We start from the raw sequence: 14276 nt of genomic DNA on the forward strand, positions 1-14276 counted from the left end.
AAGGGCAGAAAGTAACTGTACTGGTTTGAATGGTGTTCCCCGCCCCCTACCGCCACTTTACATCCACCTGGAACCTCAGAATGCGCTCTTATTTGCAAAGAGGACCTTTGTAGATGTAATTAAATAAGTTAAGATGAGGTCACTGAATTAGGGTGGGACCTAAGTCCAATGGCTGGTGTCTTTATAAGAGAAAAGAGGGAGACACAGTTACAGAAATGCAGGTCAGGAGGCCATGTGAAGCAGAGATTGGAGTGATGCAGCTACAAGCCAAAGGATGTCAGGGATTGCTGGTAACCATGGAAGCTGGAAGAGGCAAGGGAGGATTTCTCCCTCGAACCTTCAGAGGGAGTGTGGCCCTGCCAACATCTTGACTTCAGACTTCTAGCCTCCAGAACTACGAGAGAATAAATTTCTGTTGTTTTAAGCCATTCAGTTTGTGGTAATTTGTTATGGCAGGCCTAGGAAAGCAATACAGTAACAGATCAAAATTTGTGATTTTTTTTTGAAAAATAAATTTATTTATTTTCGGCTGCGTTGGGTCTTCGTTGCTGCGCGCGGGCTTTCTCTAGTTGCGGCGAGTGGGGGCTACTCTTCGTCGTGGTGCGCAGGCTTCTCATTGCACTGGCTTCTCTTGTTGTGGAGCACGGGCTCTAGGCGCGTGGGCTTCAGTAGTTGTGTCACGCAGGCTCAGTAGATGTGGCTTTCAGGCTCTACAGCACAGGCTCAGTAATTGTGGGACGTGGGTTTAGTTGCTCCACAGCACGTGGGATCTTCCCGGACCAGGGATCAAACCTGTGTCCCCTGCACTGGCAGGCGGATTCGTAACCACTGTGCCACCAGGGAAGTCCCCAACATGTGAATTTTTAAGAGAGAAAGGTGATGACTCAGAAATTAAAAACCAACCAAGCTGCTCTTATGGAAGGCATAGCTCAAGACGTTCTCAGACACACAATGATTGAGAAAAGATAACCCTCACATACTGCCTAAAAAACTTACTTGGAATTGCAGGAGAAGGATGCCTGCAACCATGATATTTACTATGGTTCTGGAGTCCTAGCCAGTGTGTAGCCAATCAGACATACAGAAGAAATAAGAGATTTAGATGGAAGGAAGACAAAGTTGTTTGCGGAAGAGTATCTATGTCTTCAAAAAGAGACTACTTTGTTTTTAAGTAAAGAAGCACAAAAAATTTATAAAACTGTTCTGTATATAAATTTAATTACTAAAGGGACACACTAAATCTTAATAGTGATTATCCATAGGTGGTAGGATTACAGACTAATTTAATTTTCCAGTGCTTTTTCACTATATTTCAAATTTTCTATAATGAGTATGTATTCCTTTTAAAATCAGAAAAGTATGTTTAAAAGTATATCGGCATGCATGTGCACACACACAGAGACTGGAAAGTAATCTAAAAATTTAAGAAAAGAAAAAAATTGATCAGACACCAGATTTTTAGCAAAACTGATCTTTTAGCTAATACATAGACATTTGGCAGTGAGCTAGATGCCACTGGGGATACAACAAAGAAGAACCATGAGTTCTGCCCACTGAAAAGGTATAAGAAATGCACACAAATAATTTCAGTGTAAAATATGACAGGTGCCATAGAGAAATGCAAAGAATTGCAGGGTTCTAAAGAGTGAAAGATGATTTTCCCATAGGGGAATCGGGTAAGGCTACATGGAAAACAGCCCTGGTAGAGGCGTATTTCAACAAGGCACTTTAGAAGGACTGAGAGGCATAAAAAAGCCCCAGAGGCCTGGGTGACGGTGAGTAAAGGCCTATTTGGCTGGATCATGGGCCAGGGGCGTGAAGGCTCCAAAGATTGGTTGGAGGCATTTTTGGAAAGCTAAAAGCTCTATTCCATAAGCAAGGGAGAGATGTGAAGGTTTTGGCTTTTTGTTGTTGTTTTGTTGTTGTTGTTATTTGTTTGAAAGCATAAGTATGATGCTGACAGAGTGGGACATTTGGGCAAGTACTCTTTGTAGCATTAAGGAAATCATCCCCCAGAATCAGGTTAACTACAGCTGAGAATTCTGACAAACTGGATGTTCTTATCAAAACTTGTTGAATGGAATCTTTGAGAAGTCAGGGAGACCAAGAAAAACTGCCGGAAGCTCGGAGAAGGAGGAAATGACACAAATGTCACTCCAAAAAGGGAGTTCATAGAAGCAAACACGCCTGTCCTTTTCCTATTCCTATCTCCTTAAGAGATCAAATGAGAAACATATAAGGAATTAAAAGTCACTTTCACAATGGAAGCTTGTAAAAGAAATGCACACTATTTGGTTCACTCCAGACATGTCAAATCAGAGCCTGAATGTTAAACAAATTCCTCAAGTGATTTTTATGCGCCGTAAGGTATGAGGGGCATTGGAGCGCAGCCTATAACAATGGGGAGATCACAGAACTTTTAAATAACTACAACCTACTGTGCATAAGACAGGGGGACAAGCTCTGCAACTTACTAGTTGTGTGACTTTGGACAAGTTAATCTCTTTGAACTTCAGTTACCTCATCTATAAAATGAGGGTAACAAAAGTATCTATACCCCATCAGGTAGTTGTGAAATTTACATTAGTACATATACATAATACCTATTTCCATGCATACATATATATACGTATATATGTCTATCTATCTATCTATCTATCTGTCTATCATCTCCTCAAAAGACTGTCTGGCATTGTGAGTGCACATCCATGTGAATAAGAGCAACTTACCCATGAAATCTGTTGAGAACATATAACCAACAGGATTTGGTAAGAGACTGGATGTGGGCTATGGGTGAGCTCCTGGTTTCTGATATTAGCAACGGAAGGAAAGGTAGAGCCATTTACCCAGTGGGGTGGGTGGGCAAAGAGCAGCGACGGTGAGTTCTGTAGTGGGCGTTTTAAGGTTCAACTGCCCATGGCAATGTCCAGTGGACATTTGGGCAGGTGGTCCTATATGCTGTGGACAGAGACCTGGGAAGAATATACGGATCTGTGAGTCACCAGCCTAAAGACAGTACCTGAAGCCATGGGGATAGGAAAGATGACGAGGGAGAGCAGACAGAGTGAGAAGAGAACCCTGAGGAGCAACCAAATTCAAGGGCCAGGCAGACGAGAAGAGCTCCCTAAAAGAAGCTGAGACGGTGCCGTAGGGAGGTAGAAAGAGAAGTACGGGAGAGCAGAGGCGCAGAAGCCGAGGGAGGGGAAAGTTTTAACAGGGCGCATGTGCAGAGTGAGCTAAAGACTAAACGCGTCACCTGGATTTGGTAGCAGAAAGGTCTCTGGTGACTTTGGCAAGAGTAGGCTCAGTGGGAACAAGAAGGGGAAGCATCCAAAGGCGAATTTGCAAGGGAATTTGTGGAACTATCGCGGGGATCAAAAGGAAAATTTAGAGTGGCTGAAATGTACTCCCAATGTAATTAAAAAGTCTTCACATCTATTAAGCAAACACAGCCTGAGATTATATTTTAAAAGACTGCAACACAGCGATAACTGCGAAAGACCAATTAAAAAGCTGAGGCCAAAAAGCATACAATCCTTTTCTTACATATAAAGGAGCCCAAAGTAACTGCTTTAATTAAATATGTAAAATAGTTCAATATAAAAATAAGAATATTCGTTGTGGCATGAAACTGGGAGCCCTTTTTGGTAAGTCAGTCACAGCAGAGGCTACACTGGATTTGGGCGTGACTTTCCCTAACTTCACCCAGTGGGGGAAAAAAAGGGAGCAAATTTTAAAATCACAGATATTCTCCTCTCCTACAAAGAGGGTGAAGTTGCTCCAACCCACGGAATGGATGTGCACCCCAACAAAATAGGGACTTGCCCCGAGACAGGAGAAAGCCGAAGACAAGGGTCTCAGCTTAGGGGTGCTGAGACAGACCCGAAAGAAGCCTCAAATGCTCTGGGTCCCATACCCCCGGGGAAATTTGTCCCAAGTTGCCTACCGGGGGGCAGCTAATAAGTTAAAAGCATTAGACTTGGTTCTGAGGGTCTAACAAAGAGCTATGACTGTTCAGAGCCCACATGGTGAAAGGCTGGCAAAAAAGTAAGATTCATTTTCAAGGTAACAGCACTAAAAGAAGTAAAAGGGTGTTTTTCAAATTCTTGGGTCTGTGTTCATGGCTGTTAAGTACTACCTTTTTGATGGTAGGCCTGCCTGAATTCAGAAGTAAACACAGGTTCTTAAAAATACCTTTCAGAAAACTGAAAGTATTTTGTATTCATAAGAGCAGTATACAAAGGTATATAACATTATATATATATTTTTAAATAAATTTATTTATTTATTTATGGCTGCATAGGGTCTTTGTTGCTGCAAGCAGGCTTTCTCTAGTTGCGGAAAGCGGGGGCTACTCTTCATCGCGGTGCGCAGGCTTCTCGTTGTGGTGGCTTCTCTTGTTGCACAGCATGGGCTCTAGGCATGCGGGCTTTGGTAGTTGTGGCATGCAGCCTCAGTAGCTGTGGCGCACGGGCTTAGTTGCTCCGCGGCACATGGGATCTTCCCAGACGAGGGCTCGAACCCATGTCCCCAGCATTGGCAGGCAGATTCTTAACCACTGCGCCACTAGGGAAGTCCCAACACTATATATATATATATATATATATATATATATATTTGTTTGTTTTGTCGTACGCGGGCCTCTCACTGTTGTGGCCTCTCCCGTTGTGGAGCACAGGCTCCGGACGCGCAGGCTCAGCGGCCATGGCTCACGGGCCTAGCCGCTCCACAGCATGTGGGATCTTCCCGGACCGGGGCACGAACCCGTGTCCCTGCAGCGGCAGGTGGATTCTCAACCACTGCGCCACCAGGGAAGTCCCCAACATTATATATTTTTGATCAAGCTTAAAATTTATTTTTGCTACAACTGACGATACATACCGCTGAGCCTGGTCTGTCTTACTAAAAGTTGAGCTGGGCACGTGACAGGACCTGGTGTAGGGCAGAGGTCACTTTGGCACAAGCAAGTTGTGAGAGGCAACAGATATTATCAAGCAGACACTTAAAGAAAGACTGGGTGTTTGAGACACACTTGAGAATTTTACCTCCAGAGTATACAAGAGACCACAATCAAGATAGAAAACTAGGTTTGCTGTGAAGAATTAACCAATAAACAATATGTTAACAGTTTGTAGCTCTGGGTAAACAAAATATAAACTGTTGTACATTGATCAAAATTTGAAAGTTTTTTTTTTTCCGGTACGCGGGCCTCTCATTGTTGTGGCCTCTACCGTTGCGGAGCACAGGCTCCGGACGCGCAGGCTCAGCGGCCATGGCTCACGGGCCCAGCCGCTCCACGGCATGTGGGATCTTCCCGGACCGGGGCACAAACCCGTGTCCCCTGCATCGGCAGGTGGACTCCCAACCTCTGCGCCACCAGGGAAGCCCAAAATTTGAAAGTATTTTTATAGTCCAGCAGAGTGCTATATCCCACCAGGTGAAGACCACTGGAGTCACAAAACAAAGACCCCAGGGTTCCAGCAGCAGGTGTAGGAGCCAGAGGTCATGAGCTGAGCTGAGGGCGCCGCGGCAGCAGAGAGGGTCACCCGGAGGAGGACGTGGGGCCGCACAGGAATGGGAGACTTGTGCGGCCACGAGGAACCCAGCGTGAGCTACCCAGGCCCGCCGCTACCCAGGAGGAAGTGGAGCGTCTGCAGTCCTAGTTTTGAAACTAGAGAGCATGCTGGTGCCAAATATCATTGAAATGGCTGTTTCCAGAGTTGATTTTGCCTGGAAAAGTTGGAGGACTTGTCTGGTATTCTGATTACAGTGTGTGTTTAGCTAGCTGATTTGGAAGACTTTTGGACCCCAATTATCCAGACCATTAACACAGGGCTCAGTGCTCTAGGTGGTCACCAAACGGCTGGGCAGGTGATGCTAATTCTCCCCAGGTGTTGTTGATCCTAGGAAAATAGTTCATGAAAGCACTAAGCAAAAAGTAGGGTAGGGAGGAGACAAGGGTCAAAACCATTCTATAAACTAAGCTACCATCAATGGGGGACAGAGGATATGCTGTTAAGGGCTAGAAGCTGAACACAGATTTTTTTTTTAATTTATGCTCTACCTTATTTTTTAGAAGAGATTTAAAGCAGCTTACTGAAATGTATCTCACTCAAAGAAGAAAATTAGATACAGAACAAATTCAGAACAAGGGAAAATTAGATGTGGGCAAATAACCTGGAAACAAGAGAATAAGTTTAGGCTGCATGTTATAAAGTCCTTTAAGGCTGTTAGAAGCAAGCCATAAATAGGGTCCTGAGCTTCCTAGAGGCCAATGCAAAGAGGAAAAAACCCAGCCAGCCATTTAGAGGATTCCTACTGCCTATAAGGTTAACAACAAAGCTGCTTTTTGGTCCCGGGAAAACTTTTCTCACAGGCCCTCTTAAAGGAGACACTGTGGGACAGACAGTGAAAAATCCTTGAGAAAAATCCTCAAGACCTTCCTGCAAGAGACGCACCATCCAGATCCATATGGCTTTTTCCTGCTCTGTCCATCGGTGCAAGTTAAAGGCGTAACACCAAGGCACAGATCAAGAAAAGCAAGACTAAGAGGGGCCAAGAAGGGCAGGCCAAGTGTTTGCAGCTACCTTATGGTTGGGCCTAATCCAGAAATTACATTTAAACCATTTATGGCATGGACATCTCTTAGGTGATTCTTGATGAACATTCTTCTTAAAATCAAGCTTTTATTAAGATTTGGACCTAAGAGAGTTCGAAATTATGTATTTGAGCTAAAACCTCAAGCAGAGCTACTCCATGCTGTTGATTAAGGGCAGAGATGTTTGCTCTAACAATCAATCCAATTGCCTTAGGAAACAGCCTATACGTGGCAGAGCTATGACAGCACAGGCTCGTAGACTGAGAGATTTAGCACAGGGGCTCTTGGAGTCAGACAGACCTGGGCTTAAGTGTCACCTCTACACTCACTAGCCGTGGGATCTCTGAGATCGTCTGATAAACGGGAATCCATTCAATGTCCACAAATGTCTTCTGAGCATCCACAGGGTGTGGAGCAATCCAATAACACCTACTGCCTATAGTCGTTTGCGAGGATTAAATAGGTAAATGCGTCTAAAGTACTTAGCCCAGTCACTGGTACACAGTAAGCATTCAGTAAACAGCAAAACTAATGATAATAATAAAATAATAATCATAATAAAAGATTTCTGGTTCCATTCTCATGCATAAATAATTATCTGAGTGAGGTCTTAAAGTTCCACATTACCGAAAATGGTTGCAATAATTTTAGCCTGGAAACTGTTCCATGTCGGCATTACTGATCATCCACAAAGGCATCAAAAATATTAACAAGAGCACCAGAGTTTTCAACCACCTTAACTCACCGATTACTCCAGACGAATGTTATCCCTTGCAGTACCTACATGAGTCAACCAGCTATCAAAGCCTTCAATATAAGACAGTTAAATACCAGAGAACATCTGCCAAAATTATGATTCTAGTTGTAGAATGTAGAAGTCTTGATGTTTTGATGTTCCTAAGGGAAATATGCTGGTACCGTCACTCATCTCTCAATTTAGTGATACTACATAGAATATAATTCTCCCATAAAATGCCTCTGAAAACAAAAAGCCTACTCAACCCTGTAGAATATTAGGGATGCTGGGCAGGCAGCTAGCTAAATCACTCATTAGCCAAGAGTCGTGTTTCTGCACAATAGTCCCACGGGCGTAATTCAAGTTTGTGCCTGAGCAAAAATACAAATTACTACACATCAGACTTCAAAGATCTTCACATAGTCAAAACCTCCAATGTTAAGATCTGCAGATGCCAACCAAGTTCATGATAAACCTCTCTTTGGGCTGTGCTCAGTACAGCCAGACATCCTTTGAGGCCACCCTGAGTTCATAACAACAAACCCATGCTATCCTCACAGAGTCGCATTTATATGTGTCTCTCTGATATACCAGGGGAACATGCAGCTGATCCAAATGCAGGCTTGAGTCATTAGGGTACAAGTTTTAAAAGGAATGGACAATATAGCACCCTGTTTCATCCAGACCTTCCCCAGAAGTATCCAGATGTGGGGTTATATAAGGCTCAGCAGCTGGGCTGGGCAGTGGAGAGGTCCATATGGCGCCCATAGCAGTTTCTTACCCATTGAGTCAAAGGCCAAGGAAAGATCAGTAAAAACTACAAACAATCTTATCCTGACAGATTTCGATATAAAGTAAAGAAGAATGGTCGATGGGGAAATAGCTGTGCCTTGCTTAGAATGCTGCCACGACAGACCAGACTTTCAATTCATCAAGAAGAAAAAACGGCGTATGTTTCAGATGGAATGCACTGCAAGCTGATGAGTCTATACTGGGGAGGGGGGAATCAAAGAAGCTCGTTTTTCCTTCTTTATTTTTGACGGGTTAGGCTACTCTCTAATTCCAACCAAACTGAACCATTCATTCATTCAATTAATATTTACTAAGTTACTAATGCTAAGCATTGTGGTTGGTATGAGGGACACAGTGGTAAATGAAGAGCCATGATTCCTATTTTTAGAGAGTTTATAATCCATGTCATTGTTTATGGGATTAAAAAAAGTGTCAGGGATAATAGTCCACTGGCAGAGGATGACATTTTAGCCAGGTGCTTTTAGTTTGAGCTTTTAAATCATCTACTATAAGAGGAAATATTGCAGACACATTTGAGGCCTCCTTCCCAGCTCATGCTCTTTGAAACTGATTTTTCTCTATATCCTTTTCAGAGAGAATCTGCCCTATCCACAAACTTTCCTGAGGATGTGGGTCTAGGAGGCCACGTTTATACCACATGATCCCACTACCCTGAACCCAACTGTTTGAATCAGGGATAGATACCTGAATCCAAGAAATTAGGGTCCAAGAATGAACCCTTCACCCTATGACTATGAGGGGCGAAAGGGTTGCAAGACCAGGGGATTGGGGGACTAGAAATCAATTTAGTAATAAAAAACAGTGAATAAGAACTTTGTATGTGCCAGGGCCTTGCCAGGGCCTAGAAATCCAACAATGAACAAGGTAGACATGGTTCCCACCCTCACCTCTAGTGGATGAGAGAGTAGTTAGTAAACAAATAAATATCAATTGTGGGAATTCCCTGGTGGTCCAGTGGTTAAGACTCCGCTCTTCCAATGCAGGGGGCCCAAGTTCGATCCCTGGTCAGGGAACTAGATCCCACATGCAGCAACTAAAGATCCTGCATGCCGTAACTAAAAAAATCTCGCATGCTGCAACAAAGATTCCGCGTGGCACAACTGAGACCCGGTACAGCCAAATAAATATTAAAAAAAAATCAATTGTGATAAACACCATTGAGAAAATAAAGAGGATGCTGAGTTAGAGAACAGCTCAAAGAGAGAATAGTAAGTGCAAAGAACAGGGAGGAATTCAAATTGTTCTAGAGACCAAAATCAGGCCACTGAAGCACGGTGAGTAGCATGAGAGACGGTGGGAGAGGAAGGTAGAACAGGGATCACGCAGGATCTTGTAGGGCTTTGTAAAAGGTCTGGGCTTGCAGTGCAATGGGCCACAGAAGGGATTTAAGAAAGAAAAGACATTGTATTGTCAACATTTTAAAACATCACTCTGGCATAAGGACAGACATATAAATCAATGAAACAGAAGAGAAATCCTAGAAATTAACCCTTGTATACATAATCAATTGATTTTCGACAAGGATGCCAAGACCATTCACTGGGAAAAGGACAGTCCTTTCAACAAATAATGCTGGGAAAACTGAACATCCACATGCAAAAGAATGAAGTTGGACCCTTACCTTATAACATATACAAAAATTAACTCAAAGTGGATCAAAGACATAAATGTAAAAGCTACAACTATAAAACTCTTAGAAGAAAACATAGGGGGAAATCTTCATGACATCGGATTTGGCAATGATTTCTTGGATACAAACACCAAAAGCACAGGCCACAAGAGAAACAAATAGATAAACTGGACTTCATGAAAATTTAAAAACTTTCGTGCATCAAAGGGCATTGTCAACAGAATAAAAGTACAGCCCACATAATAGGTGAAAATATTTGCAAATCATATATATCTGATAAAGGATTAATATCCAGACTATATTAAGAACTCCTAAAACTCGACAACAACAAAACAAACAACCCAATTTAAAAATGGGCAAAGGACTTGAATACCATTTCTCCAAAGAAGATATACAAATGGCCAATAAGCACATGAAAAGATGTTCAACATTATTAATCATTAGTGAAAGGCAAATCAAAACAACAATGAGATACTACTTCATACCTGTTAGGATGGTTATTTAAAAAAAAGGAAAATAACAAGTGTTGGTGAGAACGTGGAGGAACTGAAGCCCAGGGGCACTGCTGTGGGAATGATGTAAAGTGGTGCAGCCACTCTGAGACTAGTTTGAGAGTGCCTCAAAAAGTGAAAAATAGAATCACCACAAGATCCAGCAATTCCACTCCTAGTTAACATACCCAAAAGAATTAAAAGCAGGGACTCAAGCACATACTTGTGTAACAATGTTCACAATAACATTATCCACAATAGCTAAAAAGTAGAAACAACCCAAGCATCCGTCAATAGGTGAATAAACAAAATGCGGTATATACACATGATGAAACATTATTCAGCCATAAAAAGGAATGAAATTCTGATACATGCTACAACATGGATGAACCTTGAAAATATTACACCAAGTGAAATAAATCATAAATCAAAAGGACAAAAATTGTATAATTCCACTTACATGTATATGCAGAATAGGCAAATTCACAGAGACAGAAGATAGAACAGAGGTTGCGAGGGGCTGGGAGCGGGGGGAATGGGGAGTCATTGTTTAATGGGTACGGTGTCTATCTGGGATGATGAAAAATGTTCTGAAAGTGGGTAGTGGTGATGGTTGCATAACCCTGTGGATGTACATAATGGCCCTGAATTGTACACTTAAAAATGGTAAATTTTATGTTGTGTATATTTTACCATGACAAAAAGAAGTATTAAAAAAAAACCCACCGCTGCTTGGAAAAAATGGACTGGAGAGAGGCAACTGTGCTTTCGGGGAAGCTGGTGTGCAGAGAGGAGATTGGTATCGGCACGCAGAGAAGAGTGAAGCTGAGAAATCACAGGGACTGGAGAGTAACGAGAATAGCTGCTTGATGGCTTCCCAGTCACATGGGGTCCAGCTGTGCTTCCTGCACTGCATTCTGGGGAGATTCACCCACACCCTTTCCATGCATTACTTTATACCTGAGCTGGACCCAGTGGATCTCCCTTCTTTGCGAGGAAACCATCCCTGATTAAGGCAGGGAACACAGCTGGGGGCAGCGAAGACACACATGGCCTGGAGACTCAAAGTTTGAGGCCGTTGGTTTCTAAAGCTAGGCTATCTCCAGCTCCAGGAGAGCAGAACAACTGGTTTTTTCCTTCTCCCGCAGTGCCCGGCACCGTGCCTGCCCCATGGCGGGAGACTTCAACACACAGCTGTTGAATCAGGGCTGAGAAACTCTCCTGTGAGTCAGTAGAGATCTGAGCTCCACAGTCTCTCACCACATGTATACCCAGTTGAAACCTAGGAACCAAGCCCCTGCATCTGCCCTCACTGCTGATTTGAATGGCCGATATCCTTCTTCACAAGGACTTCTACCCAATTTCCTGAAGGTCAGAAGAAGTTCATGCTAAAATTTCAATTTTACAGAATCCTAAGGACCTCTTTACAAAGTCTGAGTTCCAGGACACCCAAGATCGATTGGGTTCCCAACAATATTCATCAAACCAGGTGTAAGAAAAATTAAACTCGCCTTCTCGTGAACTTAGGACGCATAAAATGTTTTGTTTTTTTTTTTTGCGGTACGCGGGCCTCTCACCGCTGCAGCCTCTCCCGCTGCGGAGCACAGGCTCCGGACACGCAGGCTCAGCGGCCATGGCCCACGGGCCCAGCCGCTCCGCGGCATGCGGGATCCTCCCAGACCGGGGCACGAACCCACGTACCCCACAACGGCAGGCGGACCCTCCACCACTGCGCCACCAGGGAAGCCCCAATAAAATGGTTTTTAATTTAATAATACTCTGCCGTTCATAGGCGAGAGAAAATGTCTCCTCCCTAAAACACCGGAGTCAGAATTTCAAGAGATCCTCAGATGGCAAAACTGGAACTTGCTCATTGCATCTTTCCGAACCATTGCAGCCTCTAGCGCATGTCATTTCTAACGTGGGAAAACTAGAAACAACCTGATTCTACAAAAGGAAGGAAACTGTTCCACAGATAATTGTTTATCACCTTGTTGGGCTATCATGCACCGATTAAAATGGTAACTTCAAAGACTACATGACAAGAAGACAGTTACAAAATACAGTTAAATGAAAAAAGAGGAATGCGAAAGTAAATGTATAATTTGATTACAGCCATGTAGAAATGGCTTTGGAGCTATAAAAATTGGAAGGTACCAAAGGAGATGAAAATACTTGATTCAAGGTGGTGAAATTACACATGGAATTTTAAAATGTATTTAAAAGTTACTTTATAATATTTAAAAAGTTATAAACACATACACACACACACACACACACACACACACACACAAAATCATGGCTCTAGAGTAAAAACCTGAACAGATGGATTGAAGAACTTTTGCTCAATGAGCTGCCTCATCAGGCTGGGGATAACTGATGCCTAGTCTAGGATTCAGTAAGGCAGGGTTTCTTCAAGGGTGGTCCTGCCACCAGCGGCATCAACATCATCTGGGAGCTTGTTAGAAGTGCAAAATCTAGGTTAACCCCAACCTACTGAACTTGAAACTCTGGGGGTGGGATCCAGCAATTTGTTTTAATAAACTCTCCAGGTGATTCTGATGCCTGTTCAAGCTTGAAACTGCTGCTCTGAAGTACGTTCCCAGTCTGATATTCTGTGATTTCCACAAGTCTATAAAGGGTCCATTCTACACACCTACGTTGTCTCCCCCAGACACCACTCTCATTGTTTACAGAGCTCCATACTCATTAGATCACGTTCAAGTCTTTACCTAAGAGTCAAGGTCCTACTTTTGCTACCAAATTTCATCTTTGTTGCTATAGCTAGTTAACAGGGACTGTGCTTACGTGCATCATCTCATATAATCCTCCTGACAACCCTATAAGGTAGATAATATTAATAAACCCCATTTCATAGATGAGAAAACTGAGGCTCAAAGAAGTTCCAGATCATACAACTAGTAAATGATGAAACAAGAATGAATTCAGAGCACAAGCTCTTAGGCACCCCTGGGGTTCAGAGATGTTTACAAAGATAATAAGTGATGGAACTGGTATGTGAATGCAGGCCTGTTTGAGTCCAAAGCCTAGCTGTTGTGTAACCACTATGCTCTGCTGCCCTACACTCTCTGCTTGGGCAGGACCATTTGCTTGCTGCCCTTCGAATCATCACTGCCAAGAATCTTGCAGTGTGCAAATATCTACTGTCTGTCTTCCTTGCCACCAACCCACATCCCACAGCCCCCATAAGGCCTTCCAGGCTGCTTCCCCGAGATGCCTGGCTAGAATGGGTTGCTCCCTCCTTTTCCCAACCCCCACCAGGCCCTATCTGTGTGCTTCTCACAATATTTACCAATTCCCACTCTGAATTATAATTACACACATGCTCTTTCAGGAGAGGTGGTGGTCTGAGTTGGCATGGTGTCACCAGTGACTCACACAGAACAGGCATTGATTGAATCAACCAGTGCATCTTTCACGTGACTAAATTCATTCTTTAGATATATTATGTATATCTTATCTGCCCAGCTGGAGGACAGTAAGCACCCCAAGAACAAGGACCAAATCTTTTACTTAACGCATATTTTCAGGAATATACCTGGGGCAGGTACACAGTCAAACCTGTAATGTATGCTTGAATTCAAGTAGAATGCTACTGGTACATGATTCTGGCATAATTTTTTTTTACTTTTTAAACCCTGCAAGAATGCAGCTTATATTAATCGGGGATAACTGGGTACTATACAAATGGATCCCATCAACTCAGTTTTTGTAAATAGACAGAAATAATAAATTTAATGTTTTAATAACCAAGAGAATCTTATGAGCACATTTTCCTGAAAATTTGTTCAAATTTCCATGCAATTTGTTCTTTTCTTGTGGGAAAAGAACTCACAATTCTGTCTTTTAAAAAACTGAGGCTATGATATGCCTTCATTATGCCTCTTTTAAAATGAAAGCATACAATTAAAAAAATCATAACACAATCCCCAATCTCTCTCATTAAAGAAAATATGGATATTTTCATTCCAGATATCTATTACCTAT

General features: G+C 42.8%; 1 protein-coding gene across 1 annotated transcript in view; it reads right to left on the reverse strand.

Moving 5' to 3' along the window:
* The window catches only part of GARNL3 (GTPase activating Rap/RanGAP domain like 3), a 152493-nt gene that overhangs the window by 93234 nt on the left and 44983 nt on the right, over positions 1-14276 (reverse strand). The window lies entirely within an intron of this gene.

Source organism: Delphinus delphis, chromosome 6 (genome assembly GCF_949987515.2).
Source record: "Delphinus delphis chromosome 6, mDelDel1.2, whole genome shotgun sequence".
In the NCBI taxonomy this organism is placed as follows: domain Eukaryota; kingdom Metazoa; phylum Chordata; class Mammalia; order Artiodactyla; family Delphinidae; genus Delphinus; species Delphinus delphis.